Genomic DNA, 16424 nt, shown 5'->3' with positions numbered 1-16424 from the left:
ATTCATTCTCCAAGTTTTTATTGAATCCCTGCTATGAATCACAGGCATTGTGATAAGATTGGGAATATCTCAGGGGTAACAGAGCATTGATTTCGTTGCCACTTAACATAAGATCATTATTTAAATCACTTGTTTGCTATATAAAACAATTTAAATGAACACATATTCTGCCACCAAGTTGGTATAGTTCATTGAACTTAACCAGTCTTCCATTGTGGGTTAATTTGTTCATTCATTTACATGTTGGCTTTTTGCCAATATGTAATACTGCTCTGAATTTCTGTGTGTGTCAAGATTTTCTCATGTTTTAGTCTTATTTTACTTGCAGATTAGATATCTAAAAGTATTATTTTATTTTTAGGATTGATGGAATTTCATATTAATTTGCTTAAAAAGTTTAATTGGCTAGAATGACAAGGAATTTAAATCTGTTATTTCTTTGACTATTATGTTTGATCATCTTTCCACATATGTGCTCACTAATTTTTTTTTAGGGGAAAGTTCTTAGTGATTTTTCTTATCTACTTTATGAATTCATATAAAAGACTGTTAACTTGTATCATATTTGCTATTTACATTTTTCAAACTCTGTTTTATTTTTGGTTATTGGTTTTATTATTATTTTTGATGTAGAGTCATTTAACATTGTATCTAGTAACATCTGTTCACCTTTTGATTTCTTCAACTGCTTTCAGTATAGAATGTCGTTTTCTATCCAGATGTTTAGTATCTATTTAGTTCTATTTTATTCTTTTTTTATATTTTGAAATACATTAAAATCTTAAATCATATGGAATTTATTTTGGTATAGGTTTGTTGTCAATATCTAATAGAATCTTTTTCCTTAATGACCCATCAATGATTCTGAAAGAAAACTCCATTTTCCTTTATCGTTCTCACTGATTTTTGTCATGACTTTTTATCATACATTTAATTTTCTTATATAATAAAGTGTATCTCTGGACTTTATATTTCTTTGATTTGTCTGTTTAATTGAATACTATTATCACATTGTTTCATATTATAAAATCGAATAGCATTGTATTAGAAAGTATTATTATATTATAAACTATATAGAATGAAAATTATTACAGCTTTATGATACATTTTTAATGTTAGTTTATTCCTCTAAGTCTAGAATTTTAAAAAAAAATTAAGTTCTACAAAACTTCCATTGGGATTTGAGTTAGAATAGCACTAAACCAATAAATTCATTAGATAACAATGGACACGTCTCCTTCCTGCTGGCTGGAATGCACATAAAAATGTAAATGCTGAAGCCTGAAGATCTATCTTGGACCATAGAGTGGCCTTGAAGGTGGGACAGCTCTAGTGGAACAGCCAATCTTGGGCCTTTGATAATCATGGAGCTGTAACATTGGCTCTCAGATGCTTGCCTCCAGTCTTTCATGAGAGATTGAGTTCTATTTGTTTAAACTACTGTTATTTTGATTTTAGTTAGAACCTAACTCTAACTGCTGCAAGATCTCTGTTATGGGCTGAATTATATCTCACCAAAATTCTTATTTTAAACTGTGAATCCCCAGTATTCCAGAATGTGACTACCTTTGAAGATAGGGTATTTAAAGAGGTGGTTAACTTAAAATGAGGTTATTAGGGTGAGTTGTAATCCATTATGACTGGTGTCTCTACAAGAAGAGGAGATTAGTGTACAGACAGGCTCAGAAGGAGCCTGGTGTCTCTACAAGAAATGGAGATTAGTGTACAGACAGGCTCAGAAGGAAGGCCACGTGAAAGCGAAGGAAGAAGGTGACCATTGGCAAGCCAAGGAGAGAGGTCTCAGAAGAAATCAACCCACTGACACCTTGATCTTGGACTCCTGGCTTCCAGAACTGTGAGGAAATTAATCTTTGTTGTTTAAGCCATCTACTCTGTGGTACATTATTATGATAGCCCTAGAAAACTGACACAATCTCTATAAAGGAAGCTCACATAAATCAATGGACACACTGGTTTCCTAGTTACTTTAGAAATATGTAAAAATAATTTTTCTTTTTAATAAGGCTTTAAATATGTTCACCAATCTGCTTCCCAAGTTTTTTGAAGATCTGTATTCCTGACATGCCCACTTCTTATTAGCATGAACAATTTAAAGTTTACTAAAACATCCTGATTTATCTTGTATAAATATATATTAAAGTAGATGAAAAGGTATGGACTTGAAGATTTGCTCACAGGACACTAAATCACTGTACTCTCACCTTACATATGTGTGAAAATCTACTTGTGATCACACACAGTTTCTAAACACTAGAAAAAGTGTGAGAAATTGCCCCTTTGGGATGAGGAATAGCCGCTGTGAAGGACAACATTTATTTTTGTTTGTTTGTTTGTTTGTTTGTTGCCAACTAGCTTTTCCTCTGGTTAAGACAATACAGCAGAAACCAAGAGAAGTTTGTGTTTTCAGGTAAAGCAAGACATTTAGACTAAATGTTTCTTAAAGAGGAGGCCTTAATATCCTGGCACTTTGGCAAAAATCTGAAAAAGAATGGAAGCAAGCACCATTGCACTGGTCTGGGCTGTGGGGTTCTTTCGTGGCAAAGCTCACAGCAGTGAAGGAAACCTCTTTTGAATACAGGTGTTCCTCGACTTCCGATGGGGTTACGTTTCAATAAACCCATCATAAGTTGAAAATATCATTAAGTCGCGAATACACCTAAGCTACCAACATCAAACCTTAAAGGTGTCAGAACACTTACATCAGCTACAGTTAGATAATTATCTTGAGTTTCGCCTTAGCATAACTGCCTGCCTCTTCTCACCAGAAGCAAAAGACACAAATGGGCTTTTGTAGACATGATGGGATGAGCAAACACAAAACACATGTCTACAAACACTGGTAACACAGGACACTGTAGAACTTTGGTGCTTACCCTCATCAGAGTTCACTGCTGCCGCCCAGCATCATAAGAGAGTATTGTAGCACATATCACTAGTTTGGGAAAAGATCAAAATCCAAAATTCAAAGTACAGTTTCTTCTGAATGTGTGTTGCTTTTGTACCACTGTAAAGTCAGAAATTTGTAAATCAAGTCATCATAAAGCGGGGAAACATCTGTATATTTTTTCCTGTTCCTTTTTATAACGTATCTAGGAGAATAACTTTTTTTTGAGGGTCTGCTCTGTGTCAGGTGCTGCCTGAAGTCTAGCCCTAGTCAAGTGTTGGTCTACAACCTCTATTTGGCACCTATGTGGTGTAAAGCATTATAAGGAAAGTCTTTAATCCCACAGTCTTGTTCCCCTCTAGCCCCATCGATTTAGGTGGTCACTTCCTGAACATAGAAAGGAGAAGGGCATGGTATTTTTTGTCCTTGCTCAACCTCACAAGAACACCCAAACAAGGAAATTTCTAGATGGAAAAAGGCTTAGAGACTATTAGTGTCCTAGGGCTGCCTACCGAAGTACCACAAACTGGCGGCTTAAAAGAACAGAAATTTCTTTTCCCAAAGTTCTAGAAGCTAGGAATTCGAAATCCAAGTTTCAGCTATGCTCCCTCTGAAACCTGTAGGGGAGAATCCTTCCTTGCCTCTCCTTTATCTTCTGCAGATGGTCCACAGTCCTTGGCTTGTAGTTACCTCACTCCGCTCTCTGCCTCTGTCTTCACATGGCTGTCTCCTTCATCTCTGTCTCTGTGTCTCTTCTTATAAAAACTTCAGCTGTATTGGATTGAGGGCCCGCTCTTACTTCAATATGACCTCATCTTAGCTAATTACATCTGCAACAACCCAATTTCCAAAAGTCAAATTCTGAAGTCCTGGGCATTAGGAGTTCGACATATCTTTTTGGGAGATGCAATTCAACCCATAAAAGAGACCATCTCGTCTCACTGATTTCTGTTATAGCTACTCATTTTCCAAGGAAAGTTAAGATCTCAGAGGTTGGGCTGGAGAGTAAATCTGTATGAAACATCACATTATTACTCTTGGTACTCTTGGTTTCAAGAAATTAGAAACCCATCTTCCTCTAGATTAAGCTAAAAGCAGTTCTTGGAGTATAGAGTCGACAGAAGAATGGATCGATCAGACTGTGAGGGTCAGGGTTCCAGCGTGGCCTCAGAGGCTACTGAAACAAGGGGCTTGAGGGGGGTCAAGATTTCTTTCATTCCCTTCTTTTAACTTCATTCTCTCTGTTGAAAGGATTTCTCCTAATGGTACATAATATGGCTGTTGTCAGTTCCCAAGTTTTACCTTTAAACTTTCTAGCACTAGGAAAAGGCCTTCAATGTCAGATCTCAGCGGCAGACACACTGTGGGAGAGAGCCAGCCGCCCGTGGGGTAGGGGTACCGAGTCACGAACAAAACATTTCGGCCAGTGGGTTGGAGTCCCTCCAAAGCAAGGCAGTTCCTGCAGTAGACATGTAGATGAAGGCAATTGGAGCGAGGAGCAGAACAGACAACATTATAGATGTTCACTATGAAAAGATAAATCAAGAGAGGAAAATCCAATTTTTATGTAAATTATCCAGATGGGCTTCAAGGCTTATTAATATTCACCAGAGAAATTACCCTGTTCTTTATTTTGTGTCATCAAGTAAATCAGGTTTATATCTGTGCCTCAGGGCGATGACCCATGACATTTACTAAATCTGAATTCAAATAGTAATTTCAGATTAATTTGAAAATTGATTAGGTCAGATGTTTTAGCATACCTGGTTTTTGTCCTTTTGGGGTGGGGGTGGGGCATCTAATATTTACTTATGGATCCAGGGTTTATCTATAAAAACAGACTTTCAAGTCAATTAGTAACATGAACTGGAATTTAAAAAGCAACCATTTTTAAAGTTCATATTTTAGCAAAGATATCTTTCCTTTAATTTCTTTTAAAGCATTTGTTTAACTGTGAGAAATAAGCAACTTTTCAAATGCTAATTTACTCCAGGATTCTAGTGAGCTCATTAAATGTATTTCTAGATTATTGGTACTGACTGGCTAAATCCACTACAGAAAATAAAAGCAACTTTTATGCCCCTCTGCTAAACTACAGAGAACGGAGAGATCATGGGATCTTTTTCTTAGCAAAACATCAACTTCTCAAGGTTGTAAGTTACAGATGGCTCTAGTGAGCACCGGGCCTGAGTCCCAGCCGCTGAAGGGCCATCTTCATCTGAATACAAGTACACGCCTCACACACAGCTGGTGAAGCAGCCTAAGCCCTGCCGGCTCCAAGATTCCCCGCCAACCCTTGCTTCCCGCCCGCCCCCTCCCGCCCCTCCCCCCCCACCAGTTAACGGCATCTCCACCTTTCCTGGTGATCGAGTCTAGGGCCTAGACAACTCTTTCCCTTTCTCCTGACCTGTGAGTCATCTGAATGTCACCCACGGTATCACCTGCGTCAGTGGTTCCCAAACTTGGCTGACTTTCAGAATCATCTGAGGAAACTTTAAATTAATTCAGATTTGGGGTCCCATTCACTAATGGGAAGTTTTAAGTAAGTCGATCTAGAAGTAGCCTGAGTATCTTCATTTAAAGTCTCCCGTATCCCCACAACATGTGATCTGATAACTATCAGGATTCAGGAGCCACTGTCCCAGATCTCTCTATTCCCACTGCTACTACTTTAGTCCCACCCCCACTGCCTCCGGCAATACCTCTGCATCCAGTATCTCCATCCATCAAGTCAACCTCGAACCCAGTCACCCACTACAACAGCACATGGATTTGAACACCTACTTTTTCCAAGCACCTTGCTAATCACTGGGAGTACAAAGAGGAATAAAGCATAGTGGTCAGGACAACTCTTTAGTGAGGAAGATAATCCAGGAAAATGAATTCTTTTCATGAGAGGGGTGCTGTACTTAGGAGCATAGGATGTATCCTCAGGTTCCAGAAGGGGCTGATTAACTCTGTCCTAGAGGGTCACGGGAAGCTTCACAGAGGAAATGACATTGAATTTAGGATGAAGATGAGTTTATCAGACAGAGAAGGGAAGGAGGGAGAGAACATTTTAAGCAGTTTAAGCAGGGCTTTCAAATTTATCTCCAGGCTTCTCTTTTAAAATCATACTTCTGAATCTCCATTAACCCTGTTTGAAAGTTCCTGGTGTTCTCCAGTGTCTTCAGCATCTTCCCCTAACTCCCTTGTCTTGTACTCAAGGCCCGTCTCACCCAGCCCGCCACTCCGCTACCATCAGCTATCGCTTCTCCTCTTGCCCTCTGGCCACGAAGGATAATTGGCTCTTCTTTTAAAAAGCTGTGTTTTCATTTCTCCAGGATGGTTCCCATCCATCACGCAGTCTCTCCCTTACCCACTCACCTGCTTTTATTGCCTTGTCTACTCCCATTCATGAAAAATCATTTCTTCACCTAGTTAATTATGAAAGACAATATGTAAATAGAATATATAAATAGACAATATGTAAAACTAGAGCTCTGACTCACAACCTGTAGCAACGTGCCCAGGATACCAACCCCTACCTACAATCAACAGCCCAGGAAGCCAGCCTGTTATAAGTCAGACTTGTAGGAAATCAAACTGCTACCTCTAGGAATAGTCCAAGAAGAGAAACAATAACTTCTGTAACAATGGGCTTCATATGGCTAGGGATCCATTGCTAACTGACAGCTTCTTTAATTTTTGTTCAGCTTCCAATTTAGGATCAACCAGAGAAAGCCACATATGTACCCCTACCCAGTTACACAGGATGCCCCACTTCAAGTTCATTGCCTACAGCTTCCCAAGCCAGTGATCTTCATCAGGGCTCACCCGAAGCCTTCCTTCTCCTCTGTCTGCCTTTGAGTCTCTATCAAACACAAGTGACAGCGACTGACTTCTTTTGCTATATATAGCAAGCTCTGAATAAATAGCCTTTGCTTCTTCTCATTTGGGTGGTCTTCATTTATTCCCATACTTCGTTCAACTGTTAAAAAAACACACATCAAAACTATTATGTCACTGGTCCCTATTTTTTATATAGTCAAAATGCCCAATTATTTCTTTCCTTTGTTTGATCAGTTCCCTAATCTGCATAGAAAGTGACTCATCTCCACACTGGCCTAAAGAAAAATGGTCAGCCGCCCAGGTCCTATGGGAGTCCCCAAGCCCATGTTGCTGAGTTTTATACACACACTCTCTAACGAATCTTGCCTGTTCACCGGGTGATATTAATTTGAAGTTACTTAGCTCGAGGCTGACACTTTACTTTACCTACTTTGCTCATTTACTTGAAAGTCTAAGACAATGTGTTGCCTTTTCACGTTTGTAACAGCGATGTTCCTCCTGGCAGAAGGAGCAGACCATGCAGTCAGCCTTCTCCAGCCCCTTAAGCTGCCTCTTATTGGCCAGCCCTCTAAGGCCTTATCTTGTCATATCTGCCTACATTTTCTAACCCTAAAAAATCTAATCTCCTGAAGTCCCGATCTCAATTTTCCAAGACTTCCAAAAATCCTGATTAAGCAACAGGAGTTTGAACAGCCTACCAACCTGGTAAGATACTATTGTTTAAAATGAGTTATTTTTATCCTAAAGCAAAGTTCTCAAAAGCTTCAGTGGCTTTTCTACTGATACAGAATGACATGTGAGCCTATCAATCAACCTAATCTGGCCTGATTTCCAGCTACTATTCTTCTCCCAGGATCCTGTATGCTCCAGGAATACTGAACTACCTGCCCTTGGTCCTTGCCTCCCACCTGCTTGCCTTTATTCTCCTGGTTTCTCCTGCTCAGGATGCCCTTCTACCCACCTCATCTGGGTAGGTGGCCACACCTCTCATTCTTTAAGTCCAGTACTGGCAGTGGGAAGAGCACAGTGTGGGGAGTCAGCCTGCACTTTATTATTTCATGCAGGATGCTGGTCATGCCCTTCACCTCTCTGAATCTGTTTCATCATCTGTAAATCAGGTTTAATAATCATTACCAAATAGGTCTGAGGATTTAAAGAGAAAAATGCTTATTAAAACATTCCCAGCTTAATGTTCTCTTTCTTGATATGGGTGGTTACCCAGGCATTTGCTTTGTGATAATTCATTGAACTGTATGTTTATGTTTGTGCACTTTTCTGTGCGTGTTGACGTCATTGAAAAAGAAACAACCGTCTAGCCCAGCTTAGTAGAGTTTCAATAAATATTATAAATATCGGTTGTCTTTCTTCTTTCTCTTTTCCTGCTGGAAGGCAGATGACTCAGAGTTGGGTTCGATGACTCATGTGGGAAGGACAGATCAAGATTCACAGGACTCTAAATGTGCAATATTGAAGGACTGAGAGCAATTAGATGAAATTTAATGAAAATCAATATGCAGGAGGCTCGAAATGAAACAGTGCATTAATGAGTGGGAGATGTGCTTTAAGAGAAATTGTATGAAAAAGCTCGCAGATCTTCAGCTGACTGCAAACTTGATGTGAGTCTGTAGTCTAGCTTGGCCACTAAGCTCTATGGCCCTCTGCAAAATAAACAAGCAAACAAAACCAAAAACAACCAGAACAAAACAGAAATCTCAATACAATGTTGGGTTTCAATAGAGGTGTAATACTCAGATCCCAAGAAGTAAATGAACCTATTGATTCCTTTATCTATCAGACCATACCTGTGTTGTGAACCGTTGGTTGTGGAGGCCTCTTCTTAATATGGGCCTAGACAAATGACCAGGTACAGAGTTCAGTGGCTTGGATCCTAAGAAGAGCTTAGAACCATGTCATATACATATCTGAAAATTTCAGCCTTAAAATATTTGGAGGTGGACTTCATATATATGAAAGGATTTTGTCAAGAATGATTAGATTAAAAAACATTTTTTTTTTTTTAGGCAAGGCAACCCTTGGTTGATCTCACAGATTGCAAGGACCTTGCCAGCTTATAATCCCTTATTATTATTACTATTATTATTATTATTATTTTTATGCCTACAGCACTTGGTCTTCCTAGGTGGTCTCCCATCCAAGTACTAACCAGGCCCGACCCTGCTTAACTTCTGAAATCAGATAGGATCAGGCTTGTTCAGGGTAGCATGGCCGTAGACAAGAGTGATTAGATTTGTTCAATGTAGTTTCATAAGGGAAAATTGGAATCAATAGGTAAAAGTCTGGGACACAGATCCCAAATTTGTGTCTCAGACTTTTACCTATTGATTCCAATTGGTAGCTTGTGACTGGGGAACCTTAGAGTAGACTGGATTGCCTGTCCGTCATTGGCAATATTTAAGCAGAGGCTCTATAGTTAAGCATTGTGGCCATTGTAGATTATATTTTTGTTTGGGGTGGGGTGATAGATTATATGCCTTCTGTTATGAGTTGACTGTGTGCTCCCCCAAAATATGCTGAAGTCCTAACTCCTGGTATTTGTGAATGTGACCTTATATGGAAATAGGACTTTTGCACATGTAATCCATTTAAGTTGAGGTCATCAGGGTGAACAATAATCCAGTATGACAGATGTCCTTGTCAGAAGACACAGCGGCAAGCAGGGGAATGCCGAGTGAAGACATGCACGCATCCAGGGAAGAAGGCCACTTGACAACAGAGGCAGACATTGGAGTTGAGCAGCTGCTAGCCAAGGACCGCCAGGTTGCAGAGACAACCAGAAGCTGGGAGCGAGAGCATGACTCTGCCTTGGTCTCAAATTCTAGCTCAAATTTAGAACGGCAAGAAAATAAAATTCTATTGTTTTAAGCCACCCAGTTTATGGTACTTGTGACAGCAGCCCTAGGTAGTATAATACACCTTCCCAAATCCATTCCCAATCATAGCCTCTGAATTTTTGCTAATCAGATAGCAGCAATACGGGCAGGCCTGCCTTACAGGCCTCGTGTCGGGAAATATGGATATCTGTGGCCCTTTGCAGCCAGCCCTGTAGTGATGTCTCATCTCCTGACCCTCTTGTCCTTGGTGTCGCCCCCAGCAATGCCATAGCTGCTAAACCCCTGGAAGACTCTAGGCTGCATTTATCCTTTCTCTTTCTGCCCTGCCTTCAGGACTGATAGAGACCAGGATTCAGAGTTTGGGAGGCTCAGGTCAAGGTCAGGGAGCTACCATAGCTCTATCTTGCTTAGGACTCAATAGGCTTGGGAGTTCTAGCCCACAATATATGAGAAAAGACACACTGGGTTGCAAATAACTCACCCACAAATGAACCCTTGGAACACAGTCATTTGTGAGTTCGGGGACAGCCTGTGTTTGACACTCAGGCCCAGTTTACAGATAAGGCTGTCACATTGCAGCATATTGTAACATTCAACAGTCCAGAAACATGCTGAAAGAGCTCATAAAGCAACTCATTTTTCCTCCCACTGAAACTCAGGAATGTCCTTCGAGGACTTTTGCTGAGATACGTGAATGATTTGCTTTTCAAAAAACTGTAAATCAAGACCTCCATGTGATTCCTGCACGAGTCCAGCTGATCATGTGCAGAGCTTCTCTGGGTGCCTGATTGTCCTCATGGTGAAGCGGACAGGGCCTGTGTGGGCTGAGGCCCAGATTCACAAAGGGAGGGGATGGAGAAGGTCTCCCTCAGGACTGGGAGTACAACTTGGTCCTCCCTCTGACCTCCTTAAAAGGACAGCAAGGACTTAAGTCGTTGAATCTCTCCCATCTGCTGCCCTTGATCTAGCATGTGTTCCTGCACCCCACCTCAGCCACAGGGCTCAATTTTATCACTTTACAAATTGGGGTTCCACATACGATGGCGTTTTAAAAGAGAGTCCACTGTTAACATCCGTATGTGTGTGTTTGCACCAACTCGAAAACCACTCCTCAAGGTCTGTGAGAACATTGCAGGGGGTTGAATAGTGGTCCCCAAAAGATATGCCTTTGCCTGAATCCCTGAAATGTGACCTTATTTGGGGAAAGGTCTTGAAAGATGTAATTAAGTTAAGAATTTCAAGCCGGGAGCATCCTAGATTATCCAGATGGGCTCTAAATTCACCGATAATTGTCCTTACAAGAAGACACAGATACAAAGAAGAAGCCATGTGAAGACTGAGGCAGAGAGATACGTTTTGCAGCCACAAGCCAAGGAATGTCCTACGCCCAGAAGCTGGAAGAAACAAGGACCAGATCCTCCCCTAGGGCTCTCGGAGGGAATGTGGCCCTGCTGAGCCCTTGATTTCAGACTTTCGGGCTCCAAAGTGGAGAGAATGAATTTCTGTTGTTTTAAGGCAGCACGTTTGTGCTAATTTGTTATATCAGCCACAAGTAACTAGTAGAAGCATCATGAGGCATTTGAGTGCACCTGAGAGAGTACACTAGCCTTACGGGTGTCTGTCGAATCCTGTCCATTACCAAGCCTTTAACTTATGGACTCCCCGTGTGCACCAAACATCTCGGCACGTGTTACAAGAAACATTGTAATTCTACTCCTGGGACTCTTTCTTGAAAAACTAAGAAAACATGCAAAGATTTAACTCTAAGTATGTTCGTCATAGTGCTGTTTGGGACAAAGGAAAGTTGGAAACAATCTGAACCTCTCACCATAGGGAATCCATTAAATGATGGTGCAGCCAGTATAAAAGAATCCTATGTAGCCATTAAAATGACATTACAGAAATATAACTATTGATATGGAAAGATGTTATCAATTTCCTTGCATAAAATACATTATGGTATGCTCTCATTAAAAAAATACATATGTCTGCTGTTTGAGGGAGGCATCCTGGGAATTTGGAAAACAAGCATTTTGGAGGAGTACACTAACCCTTCTGCTTCTAGGCCAGTTTCCAGCCTGCTGTGCTAATCTACAGACCTTGGACTTGAATGGCAATGTCCAACTTTATTTCTATCCTCCAGCCAGCCCTGCTCCCCTCAAACAGACCGGCCCCTGCAGTCCAAACTGGCATGAGCCAATTTCTGAATGTATGCTTTTGCTACTATTTCTCCTGAATAATGGGATTTTGTACAATTCGGTGGTTTTGTATACTGACAAAAAGCTCCTTCGTTTGTCTGAAGCCTGAAGTCAAGGGGAGATGCTGTCAGCAACCAAGGACCTCTGTTTAGTTTTGAATGGTTTTTTTCTTCCAAAGTTTTACAAATGTCTTCATGTCCCTACAGAGTTTACTTCTACCACCAAATGCGTAAATGTGCATAGACAGAATTTTGCCACCCCCTAAATTCTCTAAGACTCCGCAATGTCCTTAAAGCCATTTATCCATTTCTATTTACATTTCAAAAATCTGGACATAAGGTCAGCATATACTTGGGCTCAGTATTTAATGGCGGAATTTAAATCTAAGTACATAAAATGTGAAAACCGTGTGTCCCTTCCCCCAACCCCCCCCCCAAGTCCATGTATCATTATAAATACATAGAAATATCTAGAAGGGAATGTCAACTGTGGTTTACTTGAGAGAGTGGGTGTTTTAGGTTCTTTTTCTTCTCTATGTTGTCTGTAATTAATAAGTGATTTATAACAATAGTGAAAAGTATTAGTAATAATAATTATTACTATTGCAACGAAGACATTTCATTTTGGGGAAGAATAAAACCTGAAATCTTGTCATCAGCCATGTGGTCGGGGAGTGCTATTTTTGGCACATGGAGGATTTAGAGAGATGGGCCTTGGAAGGGTTTAATTCAGCAGCAGAGCAGCCCTCACTCTGGGGCAGTCAGAGTGATGCTGGGGGTCGGGGTGCCCCCAGGAGTAAGTGAGTGAGCAGGGGAATGCTAAATTATACAACCGCAGGACTCATCAGAGCCTTTCACATGCTAATGCCGCTGCAAATCTCCACTAGACAGATGGGATTGTAATTTCCCTCCCACTTTACGGTATCGCTCAGCCAGAGCTGGATCGCACTCGTGCTCTGAGGAACCCAGCCGGGAAGTGCGGGAATAAACTATTGGACGAAAACTAGTTCGGTTTAGAGTATATGGCTGAGTAAGACTGGCTGCTCCCCGAGAGCCATACACTGAACGTCAGCAACGGTGTCCTCAAACGTTAAACGTCTGACAAATAAGAAGGGGGAGCCTGCGCCCGATTGGATCCCCGCAGCTGTTTGTTAGAGGGAATGTAGAAATTTGAGGGAGGGTCCTGAGAACAGCGTCAATCAACAATTACAGGAGGAGATTATGTTATATGAGGAGAGCCAAAATAAATACAAATGTCAGCATGATCGGTGTCCAGGTGCTAGTGTCACATAAAAGAAGCCTGCCACGAATATCCTCCTTGTGCTGGGCTGGCGGGTGGGGAGCGAACCCCAGCTCTTCCCTGAAAGGGGACTGGTGTTCTCAGCAGGGGGTGGGGGGCGGGGTGGGGGAGTTGCGGGTTGCTCCCGGAGCGCTCTAAACAGAGCCTCCCCGTCAGGGCGACTTATTCGGCTTTCCTTGTCCCGCCCAAACTGACAACAGTTCTAAATTAGACCTATCTTTCCTTTCCTTTCCTTTTTCCTTTCCTTTTTCAATTCTTTTCTTCTCCCTTCAGAACGATCCGTTAGGAACCCGGAGGCATGAGCTGCATTTGCAGCGCTGTGTCAGGTGTGGGGGAGGGGAGGGCAGAGGGCCACAGGGGCTGGGTGTCCCTTGCGAACCTGTACAGGATGCAGGCGGCCCTTGACTGAAAGGAATGTGAGGGGACATCCTGCATTGCTGGTAGGACACTCCTGGGTTTCCACTTCCTGCCCCTGCGACCCAACACCCTCTGCCCCCCACACCAGTCCTCCTGACCCTCCCCCCGCCCCCCGTCCCCCCCGGGGCGTCCTAGCCTGGTGTCCTTCCTTCTTCCTGTTGTTCTTTCCTCTGCTCTCTCCTTCCTTTCTCCCAGTACACGACATTCAGTGCGGGGGTGGGGGGGTGAGGGGCAGTGTGGGGGTGGGGGTGGAGTGGGGGGTGCGGCGCGGCCCACGGTGCCTTCGTGAACGTACTGTTTAGTTTTCTACGGCTCCTTACGTTCTCTCCCACCTCCCAGGGCTGATGTCCACTTCTGCCCCCCCAGAGACACAGAGCAGCCTCCATGGGGCCCACTGGCCTGTCCTTTTGCCTTATCCCAGCCTCAGAGCAAAGGGACTGTGCTCCCCACTCTCCCGGCGACACCCAGGCTCTCAGCCGTGTTCGCTATGATCTTCGGCATGCCCGAAGAAGCTCTGTGCGGCTTGTTAACCCTGCAGTTTGCCAGCTCCTGGCCCAGGGACTCTGATGGAGCTGGGTCTGGATTAGGGTGAATCTCCATTAAAAATCAAAACAAAACACCCAAGTGATTTGTGCTGTAGAACTACTGACAGCAGGTTGTGAGTGACATAGGGACACAGCTGGACCCCACCCCAGGTCTAGCCTAAATCATGTTTATTGTATCATCTTAATAATTCTCAAGTACGTCCTCTCCTCTTCCTTTCTAATGCATCTGGATGGAGAACGCCCAAATCCTTAGTTACAGTATATAACTAGTATGTCTGTATAATCGATTGTCTGAACTGGGATATGTTAGTGAGTGACAGGGACACTATTAATAATAATGCAGAGAAATAGGGGTGACCGGGCCACGCTGGATGTACACCCTCTGTGATTGGTACCTCCTTACTTCTTCAGACTCCTCTGAAAACTGTCCTCCTGGGAACCCCACTCCAGCCAACACCAGACCCGGGGCTCCCTGTTCTATGAGAAGTTCTTTAATGTGCCCCGCTCTCTCTCCTAACTCCAGGGCCTTCATCATCCTGTTCTCTCTGTCACCTTCTCACAGAGCACTCCCCTCCATCAGGCCTCAACTCAGATGCTACTTCCTTGAGAAGCCTTCCCTGTCCCCCCATAATAACAACAACAAGATTGGGTCAGGTCATCCCAGCATGTTCTCTCTAGTGCTGTGCTCTACACTCCTACTTTTATGGCCATACTTTTCCATAATTGTGTTTTTATTGGTCTATTTCTTCTTCCAGGAGGCCGGGTACTCCTTCAGGGCAGGGACTAGATTTTGTTCTCTACTGTACAGATGATGCCGACGTATGATAGTGTGAGACTGACACATAGTCAGTAGAAATCATATTTAGAATTTTGAATTTCAAGGTTTTCCAGGCTGGCAACGTGCAGTATGACACCGGGCAGTGGCAGCGAGCTGCAGCCCCCAGTCAGCCAGGCGACTACGAGGGTACACAAATACTGAGTTACCAGTGTTTGTGGATGTTGCGTTTTGAGTTTTCACATCTCATCCTGTCTACACAGTGCCCATCTGTGTCCTGCTGCTGGTGAGGACCTAACTTGCCATATTCAGGGCCTAACTTGTCTAAGTGGGAGGCCAAGACGGTTACTCCACAAAAGTCTGTCTCATGAAACAATGTCGTGTTAATCACACAATACCAAAATTACTCCCCAAAGTCCAATCAACAAATACTTCGTGTGCATGCACTACCAGACATCCTGCTGAGTCCTGGACGTACAGATAAAGGAGGTCCCTGTCCTCAGTCAGCTCATTGTCCAGTCAGAGTTATATCTCTTAGAGGCGCTTGTGTTTTCTACAGCGTCTGCCTCAGAGGACTTTTCTCGAGCTTTAATTTCCACATTAAAGGAACTGACTTCAGACACCTGTCAAGTGTTAAACACTTTCTGCTTGTTAACAAAACAAAAGGGCCACAACAACAAAAAGGAAGAGACTTAGACAAGAGCTACGTGACACCTCTGCTCCCTGATGCCATGATGTTAGGGCCCTGCCCATTCTGGACAAGATGCTTCAGTTTTTGTATCAGTAAAATAGGGATGAATAACTGTGCGCAGCACAAAATAAATGCTCAATAAATGTCACTACCAGTAGACGGTTTGGTCCAAGGGCAGCATCTCTAACTGGGGACCTGCATGGGAGAGTCACATCAGGAGACGGCAGGCTCATCAGGAGCCTGAGAAGCGCAGTGTGTAGACCAGTCCCCTATCTCTGTCCAGCTGTTGTAGAGAAACATCTAGAGGGTTAGGGTCAGCTGAAAACAGCTTTAGGTTTGGACAACAGCCACTCTCAAGCTTTGTCATAACCAGGGCAATCTTGGCACTCAACTTGGGACAAGATAAATACGAATACAGTAGGAGAGGCTGGGTGTTGTGGGAAGAGTAACACAGAGAACATAGAAGCCCCTCTTCATTGAGATGTTTCAAAAAATTAAAGGGACATGGTTTTATAATTATTAGGGGAAGCCCTGCTGTCACCTGCCAGTCACTGTCCATGTTACTAGCTGGTTAGTGGTACTTTGTGCACATTTCACACAGAGAGCAAGAATAACTTTGACAGTAGAAACTCCGTTTAGTGGATGAGCAAACTAGACAATACCGCTGTTTGAGCTGAATCTGCCCAAATGTTCCCATTTACTGTTGACTTGGTTTAATTCGATCTGTGTGTCTTACTGGGGAGGAACTTTCCAATCGGCAAGGCATGTTCGCCAAGTACCAAGGGAGAGCTGTCTGTGATCAAAGGCAGACGAGAAATCCTGAGCATCTTCAGAGTGTATTTCTGACTTTTAAAACCCCTTCGGTTCCTCCCTGACCCTCCTCACCACCAGTGGGGTACCAGTTTTGAAGG

General features: G+C 42.8%; 1 pseudogene; it reads right to left on the bottom strand.

Annotated features, from left to right (window-relative positions):
* Positions 1–8851: 8851 nt before the first annotated feature.
* On the bottom strand, positions 8852–8970 carry LOC111741460 (annotated as a pseudogene).
* Positions 8971–16424: the final 7454 nt, after the last annotated feature.

This window comes from Pteropus vampyrus, unplaced genomic scaffold (assembly GCF_000151845.1).
Source record: "Pteropus vampyrus isolate Shadow unplaced genomic scaffold, Pvam_2.0 Scaffold78, whole genome shotgun sequence".
NCBI classification, from domain to species: Eukaryota; Metazoa; Chordata; class Mammalia; order Chiroptera; family Pteropodidae; genus Pteropus; species Pteropus vampyrus.
Note: the sequence above shows the minus strand (reverse complement) of the source record. Positions and strands in the feature narration are given on the sequence as shown.